Consider the following 14,024-nt stretch of genomic DNA (forward strand, 5'->3'; position numbering starts at 1 on the left):
TTTTATTTTTTTGATGCCAATCGATAGTACTGATCCTTACGAGTCCAAAATGGTATAAATTTCCCAAATCGGACATTATTTGGCCGAGATATTACAAAAAATCATCAAAAAAGGTTGACTTTACAAACGAATCGGTTTTTGGTCAACCACTCTTTTTGACCAATCGATTTTTAAAATACTTAAATGCAGATTGATAGTAGGGATCCCTACAAATTCAAAAAGGTATAACATTTCAAAATCTGACAGAATTTACCCGAGATATTCAATAAAAAGCATCAAAAAAGTTTTGATTTTCGAGCCGACCCCGATTTTGACAAAAAACGTGATGTAACCCCTTGCCATTTGGTCGATTTTGGCAAAAATTTAGATTTTTATTTTTTTGATGCCAATCGATAGTACTGATCCTTACGAGTCCAAAATGGTATAAAATCCCCAAATCGGACATTATTTGGCCGAGATATTACAAAAAATCATCAAAAAAGGTTGACTTTACAAACGAATCGGTTTTTGGTCAACCACTCTTTTTAACCAATCTATTTTTAAAATGCTTGAATGCAGATTGATAGTAGGGATCCCTACAAATTCAAAAAGGTATAACATTTCAAAATCTGACAGAATTTACTCGAGATATTCAATAACAAGCATCAAAAAAGTTTTGATTTTCGAGCCGACCCCGATTTTGACAAAAAACGTGATGTAACCCCTTGCCATTTGGTCGATTTTGGCAAAAATTTAGATTTTTATTTTTTTGATGCCAATAGTACTGATCCTTACGAGTCCAAAATGGTATAAAATCCCCAAATCGGACATTATTTGGCCGAAATATTACAAAAAATCATCAAAAAAGGTTGACTTTACAAACGAATCGGTTTTTGGTCAACCACTCTTTTTAACCAATCGATTTTTAAAATGCTTGAATGCAGATTGATAGTAGGGATCCCTACAAATTCAAAAAGGTATAACATTTCAAAATCTGACAGAATTTACTCGAGATATTCAATAACAAGCATCAAAAAATTTTGATTTTCGAGCCGACCCCGATTTTGACAAAAAACGTGATGTAACCCCTTGCCATTTGGTCGGTTTTGGCAAAAATTTAGATTTTTATTTTTTTGATGCCAATCGATAGTACTGATCCTTACGAGTCCAAAATGGTATAAAATCCCCAAATCGGACATTATTTGGCCGAGATATTACAAAAAATCATCAAAAAAGGTTGACTTTACAAACGAATCGGTTTTTGGTCAACCACTCTTTTTAACCAATCGATTTTTAAAATGCTTAAATGCAGATTGATAGTAGGGATCCCTACAAATTCAAAAAGGTATAACATTTCAAAATCTGACAGAATTTACCCGAGATATTCAATAAAAAGCATCAAAAATGTTTTGATTTTCGAGCCGACCCCGATTTTGACAAAAAACGTGATGTAACCCCTTGCCATTTGGTCGATTTTGGCAAAAATTTAGATTTTTATTTTTTTGATGCCAATCGATAGTACTGATCCTTACGAGTCCAAAATGGTATAAAATCCCCAAATCGGACATTATTTGGCCGAGATATTACAAAAAATCATCAAAAAAGGTTGACTTTACAAACGAATCGGTTTTTGGTCAACCACTCTTTTTAACCAATCGATTTTTAAAATGCTTAAATGCAGATTGATAGTAGGGATCCCTACAAATTCAAAAAGGTATAACATTTCAAAATCTGACAGAATTTACCCGAGATATTCAATAAAAAGCATCAAAAAAGTTTTGATTTTCGAGCCGACCCCGATTTTGACAAAAAACGTGATGTAACCCCTTGCCATTTGGTCGATTTTGGCAAAAATTTAGATTTTTATTTTTTTGATGCCAATCGATAGTACTGATCCTTACGAGTCCAAAATGGTATAAAATCCCCAAATCGGACATTATTTGGCCGAGATATTACAAAAAATCATCAAAAAAGGTTGACTTTACAAACGAATCGGTTTTTGGTCAACCACTCTTTTTAACCAATCGATTTTTAAAATGCTTAAATGCAGATTGATAGTAGGGATCTCTACAAATTCAAAAAGGTATAACATTTCAAAATCGGACAGAATTTACCCGAGATATTCAATAAAAAGCATCAAAAAAGTTTTGATTTTCGAGCCGACCCCGATTTTGACAAAAAACGTGATGTAACCCCTTGCCATTTGGTCGATTTTGGCAAAAATTTAGATTTTTATTTGTTTGATGCCAATCGATAGTACTGATCCTTACGAGTCCAAAATGGTATAAAATCCCCAAATCGGACATTATTTGGCCGAGATATTACAAAAAATCATCAAAAAAGGTTGACTCTACAAACGAATCGGTTTTTGGTCAACCACTCTTTTTGACCAATCGATTTTTAAAATACTTAAATGCAGATTGATAGTAGGGATCCCTACAAATTCAAAAAGGTATAACATTTCAAAATCTGACAGAATTTACCCGAGATATTCAATAAAAAGCATCAAAAATGTTTTGATTTTCGAGCCGACCCCGATTTTGACAAAAAACGTGATGTAACCCCTTGCCATTTGGTCGATTTTGGCAAAAATTTAGATTTTTATTTTTTTGATGCCAATCGATAGTACTGATCCTTACGAGTCTAAAATGGTATAAATTTCCCAAATCGGACATTATTTGGCCGAGATATTACAAAAAATCATCAAAAAAGGTTGACTTTACAAACGAATCGGTTTTTGGTCAACCACTCTTTTTGACCAATCGATTTTTAAAATACTTAAATGCAGATTTATAGTAGGGATCCCTACAAATTCAAAAAGGTATAACATTTCAAAATCTGACAGAATTTACTCGAGATATTCAATAACAAGCATCAAAAAAGTTTTGATTTTCGAGCCGACCCCGATTTTGACAAAAAACGTGATGTAACCCCTTGCCATTTGGTCGATTTTGGCAAAAATTTAGATTTTTATTTTTTTGATGCCAATCGATAGTACTGATCCTTACGAGTCCAAAATGGTATAAAATCCCCAAATCGGACATTATTTGGCCGAGATATTACAAAAAATCATCAAAAAAGGTTGACTTTACAAACGAATCGGTTTTTGGTCAACCACTCTTTTTAACCAATCGATTTTTAAAATGCTTAAATGCAGATTGATAGTAGGGATCTCTACAAATTCAAAAAGGTATAACATTTCAAAATCTGACAGAATTTACCCGAGATATTCAATAAAAAGCATCAAAAAAGTTTTGATTTTCGAGCCGACCCCGATTTTGACAAAAAACGTGATGTAACCCCTTGCCATTTGGTCGATTTTGGCAAAAATTTAGATTTTTATTTTTTTGATGCCAATCGATAGTACTGATCCTTACGAGTCCAAAATGGTATAAAATCCCCAAATCGGACATTATTTGGCCGAGATATTACAAAAAATCATCAAAAAAGGTTGACTTTACAAACGAATCGGTTTTTGGTCAACCACTCTTTTTAACCAATCGATTTTTAAAATGCTTGAATGCAGATTGATAGTAGGGATCCCTACAAATTCAAAAAGGTATAACATTTCAAAATCTGACAGAATTTACCCGAGATATTCAATAAAAAGCATCAAAAAAGTTTTGATTTTCGAGCCGACCCCGATTTTGACAAAAAACGTGATGTAACCCCTTGCCATTTGGTCGATTTTGGCAAAAATTTAGATTTTTATTTTTTTGATGCCAATCGATAGTACTGATCCTTACGAGTCCAAAATGGTATAAAATCCCCAAATCGGACATTATTTGGCCGAGATATTACAAAAAATCATCAAAAAAGGTTGACTTTACAAACGAATCGGTTTTTGGTCAACCACTCTTTTTAACCAATCGATTTTTAAAATGCTTAAATGCAGATTGATAGTAGGGATCCCTACAAATTCAAAAAGGTATAACATTTCAAAATCTGACAGAATTTACCCGAGATATTCAATAAAAAGCATCAAAAAAGTTTTGATTTTCGAGCCGACCCCGATTTTGACAAAAAACGTGATGTAACCCCTTGCCATTTGGTCGATTTTGGCAAAAATTTAGATTTTTATTTTTTTGATGCCAATCGATAGTACTGATCCTTACGAGTCCAAAATGGTATAAAATCCCCAAATCGGACATTATTTGGCCGAGATATTACAAAAAATCATCAAAAAAGGTTGACTTTACAAACGAATCGGTTTTTGGTCAACCACTCTTTTTAACCAATCGATTTTTAAAATGCTTAAATGCAGATTGATAGTAGGGATCTCTACAAATTCAAAAAGGTATAACATTTCAAAATCGGACAGAATTTACCCGAGATATTCAATAAAAAGCATCAAAAAAGTTTTGATTTTCGAGCCGACCCCGATTTTGACAAAAAACGTGATGTAACCCCTTGCCATTTGGTCGATTTTGGCAAAAATTTAGATTTTTATTTGTTTGATGCCAATCGATAGTACTGATCCTTACGAGTCCAAAATGGTATAAAATCCCCAAATCGGACATTATTTGGCCGAGATATTACAAAAAATCATCAAAAAAGGTTGACTCTACAAACGAATCGGTTTTTGGTCAACCACTCTTTTTGACCAATCGATTTTTAAAATACTTAAATGCAGATTGATAGTAGGGATCCCTACAAATTCAAAAAGGTATAACATTTCAAAATCTGACAGAATTTACCCGAGATATTCAATAAAAAGCATCAAAAAAGTTTTGATTTTCGAGCCGACCCCGATTTTGACAAAAAACGTGATGTAACCCCTTGCCATTTGGTCGATTTTGGCAAAAATTTAGATTTTTATTTTTTTGATGCCAATCGATAGTACTGATCCTTACGAGTCTAAAATGGTATAAATTTCCCAAATCGGACATTATTTGGCCGAGATATTACAAAAAATCATCAAAAAAGGTTGACTTTACAAACGAATCGGTTTTTGGTCAACCACTCTTTTTGACCAATCGATTTTTAAAATACTTAAATGCAGATTTATAGTAGGGATCCCTACAAATTCAAAAAGGTATAACATTTCAAAATCTGACAGAATTTACCCGAGATATTCAATAAAAAGCATCAAAAAAGTTTTGATTTTCGAGCCGACCCCGATTTTGACAAAAAACGTGATGTAACCCCTTGCCATTTGGTCGATTTTGGCAAAAATTTAGATTTTTATTTTTTTGATGCCAATCGATAGTACTGATCCTTACGAGTCCAAAATGGTATAAATTTCCCAAATCGGACATTATTTGGCCGAGATATTACAAAAAATCATCAAAAAAGGTTGACTTTACAAACGAATCGGTTTTTGGTCAACCACTCTTTTTAACCAATCGATTTTTAAAATGCTTGAATGCAGATTGATAGTAGGGATCCCTACAAATTCAAAAAGGTATAACATTTCAAAATCTGACAGAATTTACCCGAGATATTCAATAAAAAGCATCAAAAAAGTTTTGATTTTCGAGCCGACCCCGATTTTGACAAAAAACGTGATGTAACCCCTTGCCATTTGGTCGATTTTGGCAAAAATTTAGATTTTTATTTTTTTGATGCCAATCGATAGTACTGATCCTTACTAGTCCAAAATGGTATAAATTTCCCAAATCGGACATTATTTGGCCGAGATATTACAAAAAATCATCAAAAAAGGTTGACTTTACAAACGAATCGGTTTTTGGTCAACCACTCTTTTTGACCAATCGGTTTTTAAAATACTTAAATGCAGATTTATAGTAGGGATCCCTACAAATTCAAAAAGGTATAACATTTCAAAATCTGACAGAATTTACTCGAGATATTCAATAAAAAGCATCAAAAAAGTTTTGATTTTCGAGCCGACCCCGATTTTGACAAAAAACGTGATGTAACCCCTTGCCATTTGGTCGATTTTGGCAAAAATTTAGATTTTTATTTTTTTGATGCCAATCGATAGTACTGATCCTTACGAGTCCAAAATGGTATAAAATCCCCAAATCGGACATTATTTGGCCGAGATATTACAAAAAATCATCAAAAAAGGTTGACTTTACAAACGAATCGGTTTTTGGTCAACCACTCTTTTTGACCAATCGATTTTTAAAATGCTTAAATGCAGATTGATAGTAGGGATCCCTACAAATTCAAAAAGGTATAACATTTCAAAATCTGACAGAATTTACCCGAGATATTCAATAAAAAGCATCAAAAAAGTTTTGATTTTCGAGCCGACCCCGATTTTGACAAAAAACGTGATGTAACCCCTTGCCATTTGGTCGATTTTGGCAAAAGTTTAGATTTTTATTTTTTTGATGCCAATCGATAGTACTGATCCTTACGAGTCCAAAATGGTATAAAATTCCCAAATCGGACATTATTTGGCGTAGATATTACAAAAAAACATCAAAAAAGGTTGACTTTACAAACGAATCGGTTTTTGGTCAACCACTCTTTTCAACCAATCGATTTTAAAAATGCTTGAATGCAGATTGATAGTAGGGATCCCTACAAATTCAAAAAGGTATAACATTTCAAAATCTGACAGAATTTACCCGAGATATTCAATAAAAAGCATCAAAAAAGTTTTGATTTTCGAGCCGACCCCGATTTTGACAAAAAACGTGATGTAACCCCTTGCCATTTGGTCGATTTTGGCAAAAATTTAGATTTTTATTTTTTTGATGCCAATCGATAGTACTGATCCTTACGAGTCCAAAATGGTATAAATTTCCCAAATCGGACATTATTTGGCCGAGATATTACAAAAAATCATCAAAAAAGGTTGACTTTACAAACGAATCGGTTTTTGGTCAACCACTCTTTTTGACCAATCGATTTTTAAAATACTTAAATGCTGATTGATAGTAGGGATCCCTGCAAATTCAAAAAGGTATAACATTTCAAAATCTGACAGAATTTACCCGAGATATTCAATAAAAAGCATCAAAAAAGTTTTGATTTTCGAGCCGACCCCGATTTTGACAAAAAACGTGATGTAACCCCTTGCCATTTGGTCGATTTTGGCAAAAATTTAGATTTTTATTTTTTTGATGCCAATCGATAGTACTGATCCTTACGAGTCCAAAATGGTATAAAATCCCCAAATCGGACATTATTTGGCCGAGATATTACAAAAAATCATCAAAAAAGGTTGACTTTACAAACGAATCGGTTTTTGGTCAACCACTCTTTTTAACCAATCGATTTTTAAAATGCTTAAATGCAGATTGATAGTAGGGATCTCTACAAATTCAAAAAGGTATAACATTTCAAAATCTGACAGAATTTACCCGAGATATTCAATAAAAAGCATCAAAAAAGTTTTGATTTTCGAGCCGACCCCGATTTTGACAAAAAACGTGATGTAACCCCTTGCCATTTGGTCGATTTTGGCAAAAATTTAGATTTTTATTTTTTTGATGCCAATCGATAGTACTGATCCTTACGAGTCCAAAATGGTATAAAATCCCCAAATCGGACATTATTTGGCCGAGATATTACAAAAAATCATCAAAAAAGGTTGACTTTACAAACGAATCGGTTTTTGGTCAACCACTCTTTTTAACCAATCGATTTTTAAAATGCTTGAATGCAGATTGATAGTAGGGATCCCTACAAATTCAAAAAGGTATAACATTTCAAAATCTGACAGAATTTACCCGAGATATTCAATAAAAAGCATCAAAAAAGTTTTGATTTTCGAGCCGACCCCGATTTTGACAAAAAACGTGATGTAACCCCTTGCCATTTGGTCGATTTTGGCAAAAATTTAGATTTTTATTTTTTTGATGCCAATCGATAGTACTGATCCTTACGAGTCCAAAATGGTATAAAATTCCCAAATCGGACATTATTTGGCCGAGATATTACAAAAAATCATCAAAAAAGGTTGACTTTACAAACGAATCGGTTTTTGGTCAACCACTCTTTTTAACCAATCGATTTTTAAAATGCTTAAATGCAGATTGATAGTAGGGATCCCTACAAATTCAAAAAGGTATAACATTTCAAAATCTGACAGAATTTACCCGAGATATTCAATAAAAAGCATCAAAAAAGTTTTGATTTTCGAGCCGACCCCGATTTTGACAAAAAACGTGATGTAACCCCTTGCCATTTGGTCGATTTTGGCAAAAATTTAGATTTTTATTTTTTTGATGCCAATCGATAGTACTGATCCTTACGAGTCCAAAATGGTATAAAATCCCCAAATCGGACATTATTTGGCCGAGATATTACAAAAAATCATCAAAAAAGGTTGACTTTACAAACGAATCGGTTTTTGGTCAACCACTCTTTTTAACCAATCGATTTTTAAAATGCTTAAATGCAGATTGATAGTAGGGATCCCTACAAATTCAAAAAGGTATAACATTTCAAAATCTGACAGAATTTACCCGAGATATTCAATAAAAAGCATCAAAAAAGTTTTGATTTTCGAGCCGACCCCGATTTTGACAAAAAACGTGATGTAACCCCTTGCCATTTGGTCGATTTTGGCAAAAATTTAGATTTTTATTTGTTTGATGCCAATCGATAGTACTGATCCTTACGAGTCCAAAATGGTATAAAATCCCCAAATCGGACATTATTTGGCCGAGATATTACAAAAAATCATCAAAAAAGGTTGACTCTACAAACGAATCGGTTTTTGGTCAACCACTCTTTTTGACCAATCGATTTTTAAAATGCTTAAATGCAGATTGATAGTAGGGATCCCTACAAATTCAAAAAGGTATAACATTTCAAAATCTGACAGAATTTACCCGAGATATTCAATAAAAAGCATCAAAAATGTTTTGATTTTCGAGCCGACCCCGATTTTGACAAAAAACGTGATGTAACCCCTTGCCATTTGGTCGATTTTGGCAAAAATTTAGATTTTTATTTTTTTGATGCCAATCGATAGTACTGATCCTTACGAGTCCAAAATGGTATAAATTTCCCAAATCGGACATTATTTGGCCGAGATATTACAAAAAATCATCAAAAAAGGTTGACTTTACAAACGAATCGGTTTTTGGTCAACCACTCTTTTTGACCAATCGATTTTTAAAATGCTTAAATGCAGATTGATAGTAGGGATCCCTACAAATTCAAAAAGGTATAACATTTCAAAATCTGACAGAATTTACCCGAGATATTCAATAAAAAGCATCAAAAAAGTTTTGATTTTCGAGCCGACCCCGATTTTGACAAAAAACGTGATGTAACCCCTTGCCATTTGGTCGATTTTGGCAAAAATTTAGATTTTTATTTTTTTGATGCCAATCGATAGTACTGATCCTTACGAGTCCAAAATGGTATAAAATTCCCAAATCGGACATTATTTGGCCGAGATATTACAAAAAATCATCAAAAAAGGTTGACTTTACAAACGAATCGGTTTTTGGTCAACCACTCTTTTTAACCAATCGATTTTTAAAATGCTTAAATGCAGATTGATAGTAGGGATCCCTACAAATTCAAAAAGGTATAACATTTCAAAATCTGACAGAATTTACCCGAGATATTCAATAAAAAGCATCAAAAAAGTTTTGATTTTCGAGCCGACCCCGATTTTGACAAAAAACGTGATGTAACCCCTTGCCATTTGGTCGATTTTGGCAAAAATTTAGATTTTTATTTTTTTGATGCCAATCGATAGTACTGATCCTTACGAGTCCAAAATGGTATAAAATCCCCAAATCGGACATTATTTGGCCGAGATATTACAAAAAATCATCAAAAAAGGTTGACTTTACAAACGAATCGGTTTTTGGTCAACCACTCTTTTTAACCAATCGATTTTTAAAATGCTTAAATGCAGATTGATAGTAGGGATCCCTACAAATTCAAAAAGGTATAACATTTCAAAATCTGACAGAATTTACCCGAGATATTCAATAAAAAGCATCAAAAAAGTTTTGATTTTCGAGCCGACCCCGATTTTGACAAAAAACGTGATGTAACCCCTTGCCATTTGGTCGATTTTGGCAAAAATTTAGATTTTTATTTTTTTGATGCCAATCGATAGTACTGATCCTTACGAGTCCAAAATGGTATAAAATTCCCAAATCGGACATTATTTGGCCGAGATATTACAAAAAATCATCAAAAAAGGTTGACTTTACAAACGAATCGGTTTTTGGTCAACCACTCTATTTAACCAATCGATTTTTAAAATGCTTAAATGCAGATTGATAGTAGGGATCCCTACAAATTCAAAAAGGTATAACATTTCAAAATCTGACAGAATTTACCCGAGATATTCAATAAAAAGCATCAAAAAAGTTTTGATTTTCGAGCCGACCCCGATTTTGACAAAAAACGTGATGTAACCCCTTGCCATTTGGTCGATTTTGGCAAAAATTTAGATTTTTATTTTTTTGATGCCAATCGATAGTACTGATCCTTACGAGTCCAAAATGGTATAAATTTCCCAAATCGGACATTATTTGGCCGAGATATTACAAAAAATCATCAAAAAAGGTTGACTTTACAAACGAATCGGTTTTTGGTCAACCACTCTTTTTGACCAATCGATTTTTAAAATGCTTAAATGCAGATTGATAGTAGGGATCCCTACAAATTCAAAAAGGTATAACATTTCAAAATCTGACAGAATTTACCCGAGATATTCAATAAAAAGCATCAAAAAAGTTTTGATTTTCGAGCCGACCCCGATTTTGACAAAAAACGTGATGTAACCCCTTGCCATTTGGTCGATTTTGGCAAAAATTTAGATTTTTATTTTTTTGATGCCAATCGATAGTACTGATCCTTACGAGTCCAAAATGGTATAAAATTCCCAAATCGGACATTATTTGGCCGAGATATTACAAAAAAACATCAAAAAAGGTTGACTTTACAAACGAATCGGTTTTTGGTCAACCACTCTTTTTAACCAATCGATTTTTAAAATGCTTAAATGCAGATTGATAGTAGGGATCCCTACAAATTCAAAAAGGTATAACATTTCAAAATCTGACAGAATTTACCCGAGATATTCAATAAAAAGCATCAAAAAAGTTTTGATTTTCGAGCCGACCCCGATTTTGACAAAAAACGTGATGTAACCCCTTGCCATTTGGTCGATTTTGGCAAAAATTTAGATTTTTATTTTTTTGATGCCAATCGATAGTACTGATCCTTACGAGTCCAAAATGGTATAAATTTCCCAAATCGGACATTATTTGGCCGAGATATTACAAAAAATCATCAAAAAAGGTTGACTTTACAAACGAATCGGTTTTTGGTCAACCACTCTTTTTGACCAATCGATTTTTAAAATGCTTAAATGCAGATTGATAGTAGGGATCCCTACAAATTCAAAAAGGTATAACATTTCAAAATCTGACAGAATTTACCCGAGATATTCAATAAAAAGCATCAAAAAAGTTTTGATTTTCGAGCCGACCCCGATTTTGACAAAAAACGTGATGTAACCCCTTGCCATTTGGTCGATTTTGGCAAAAATTTAGATTTTTATTTTTTTGATGCCAATCGATAGTACTGATCCTTACGAGTCCAAAATGGTATAAAATTCCCAAATCGGACATTATTTGGCCGAGATATTACAAAAAATCATCAAAAAAGGTTGACTTTACAAACGAATCGGTTTTTGGTCAACCACTCTTTTTAACCAATCGATTTTTAAAATGCTTAAATGCAGATTGATAGTAGGGATCCCTACAAATTCAAAAAGGTATAACATTTCAAAATCTGACAGAATTTACCCGAGATATTCAATAAAAAGCATCAAAAAAGTTTTGATTTTCGAGCCGACCCCGATTTTGACAAAAAACGTGATGTAACCCCTTGCCATTTGGTCGATTTTGGCAAAAATTTAGATTTTTATTTTTTTGATGCCAATCGATAGTACTGATCCTTACGAGTCCAAAATGGTATAAAATTCCCAAATCGGACATTATTTGGCCGAGATATTACAAAAAATCATCAAAAAAGGTTGACTTTACAAACGAATCGGTTTTTGGTCAACCACTCTTTTTAACCAATCGATTTTTAAAATGCTTAAATGCAGATTGATAGTAGGGATCCCTACAAATTCAAAAAGGTATAACATTTCAAAATCTGACAGAATTTACCCGAGATATTCAATAAAAAGCATCAAAAAAGTTTTGATTTTCGAGCCGACCCCGATTTTGACAAAAAACGTGATGTAACCCCTTGCCATTTGGTCGATTTTGGCAAAAATTTAGATTTTTATTTTTTTGATGCCAATCGATAGTACTGATCCTTACGAGTCCAAAATGGTATAAAATCCCCAAATCGGACATTATTTGGCCGAGATATTACAAAAAATCATCAAAAAAGGTTGACTTTACAAACGAATCGGTTTTTGGTCAACCACTCTTTTTAACCAATCGATTTTTAAAATGCTTAAATGCAGATTGATAGTAGGGATCCCTACAAATTCAAAAAGGTATAACATTTCAAAATCTGACAGAATTTACCCGAGATATTCAATAAAAAGCATCAAAAAAGTTTTGATTTTCGAGCCGACCCCGATTTTGACAAAAAACGTGATGTAACCCCTTGCCATTTGGTCGATTTTGGCAAAAATTTAGATTTTTATTTTTTTGATGCCAATCGATAGTACTGATCCTTACGAGTCCAAAATGGTATAAAATCCCCAAATCGGACATTATTTGGCCGAGATATTACAAAAAATCATCAAAAAAGGTTGACTTTACAAACGAATCGGTTTTTGGTCAACCACTCTTTTTAACCAATCGATTTTTAAAATGCTTAAATGCAGATTGATAGTAGGGATCCCTACAAATTCAAAAAGGTATAACATTTCAAAATCTGACAGAATTTACCCGAGATATTCAATAAAAAGCATCAAAAAAGTTTTGATTTTCGAGCCGACCCCGATTTTGACAAAAAACGTGATGTAACCCCTTGCCATTTGGTCGATTTTGGCAAAAATTTAGATTTTTATTTTTTTGATGCCAATCGATAGTACTGATCCTTACGAGTCCAAAATGGTATAAAATCCCCAAATCGGACATTATTTGGCCGAGATATTACAAAAAATCATCAAAAAAGGTTGACTTTACAAACGAATCGGTTTTTGGTCAACCACTCTTTTTGACCAATCGATTTTTAAAATGCTTAAATGCAGATTGATAGTAGGGATCCCTACAAATTCAAAAAGGTATAACATTTCAAAATCTGACAGAATTTACCCGAGATATTCAATAAAAAGCATCAAAAAAGTTTTGATTTTCGAGCCGACCCCGATTTTGACAAAAAACGTGATGTAACCCCTTGCCATTTGGTCGATTTTGGCAAAAATTTAGATTTTTATTTTTTTGATGCCAATCGATAGTACTGATCCTTACGAGTCCAAAATGGTATAAATTTCCCAAATCGGACATTATTTGGCCGAGATATTACAAAAAATCATCAAAAAAGGTTGACTTTACAAACGAATCGGTTTTTGGTCAACCACTCTTTTTAACCAATCGATTTTTAAAATGCTTAAATGCAGATTGATAGTAGGGATCCCTACAAATTCAAAAAGGTATAACATTTCAAAATCTGACAGAATTTACCCGAGATATTCAATAAAAAGCATCAAAAAAGTTTTGATTTTCGAGCCGACCCCGATTTTGACAAAAAACGTGATGTAACCCCTTGCCATTTGGTCGATTTTGGCAAAAATTTAGATTTTTATTTTTTTGATGCCAATCGATAGTACTGATCCTTACGAGTCCAAAATGGTATAAAATTCCCAAATCGGACATTATTTGGCCGAGATATTACAAAAAATCATCAAAAAAGGTTGACTTTACAAACGAATCGGTTTTTGGTCAACCACTCTTTTTAACCAATCGATTTTTAAAATGCTTAAATGCAGATTGATAGTAGGGATCCCTACAAATTCAAAAAGGTATAACATTTCAAAATCTGACAGAATTTACCCGAGATATTCAATAAAAAGCATCAAAAAAGTTTTGATTTTCGAGCCGACCCCGATTTTGACAAAAAACGTGATGTAACCCCTTGCCATTTGGTCGATTTTGGCAAAAATTTAGATTTTTATT

Source organism: Drosophila montana, unplaced genomic scaffold (assembly GCF_035044405.1).
Source record: "Drosophila montana isolate Dmon_TW-CO22-7 unplaced genomic scaffold, ASM3504440v1 contig_3657_1, whole genome shotgun sequence".
Taxonomy (NCBI): domain Eukaryota; kingdom Metazoa; phylum Arthropoda; class Insecta; order Diptera; family Drosophilidae; genus Drosophila; species Drosophila montana.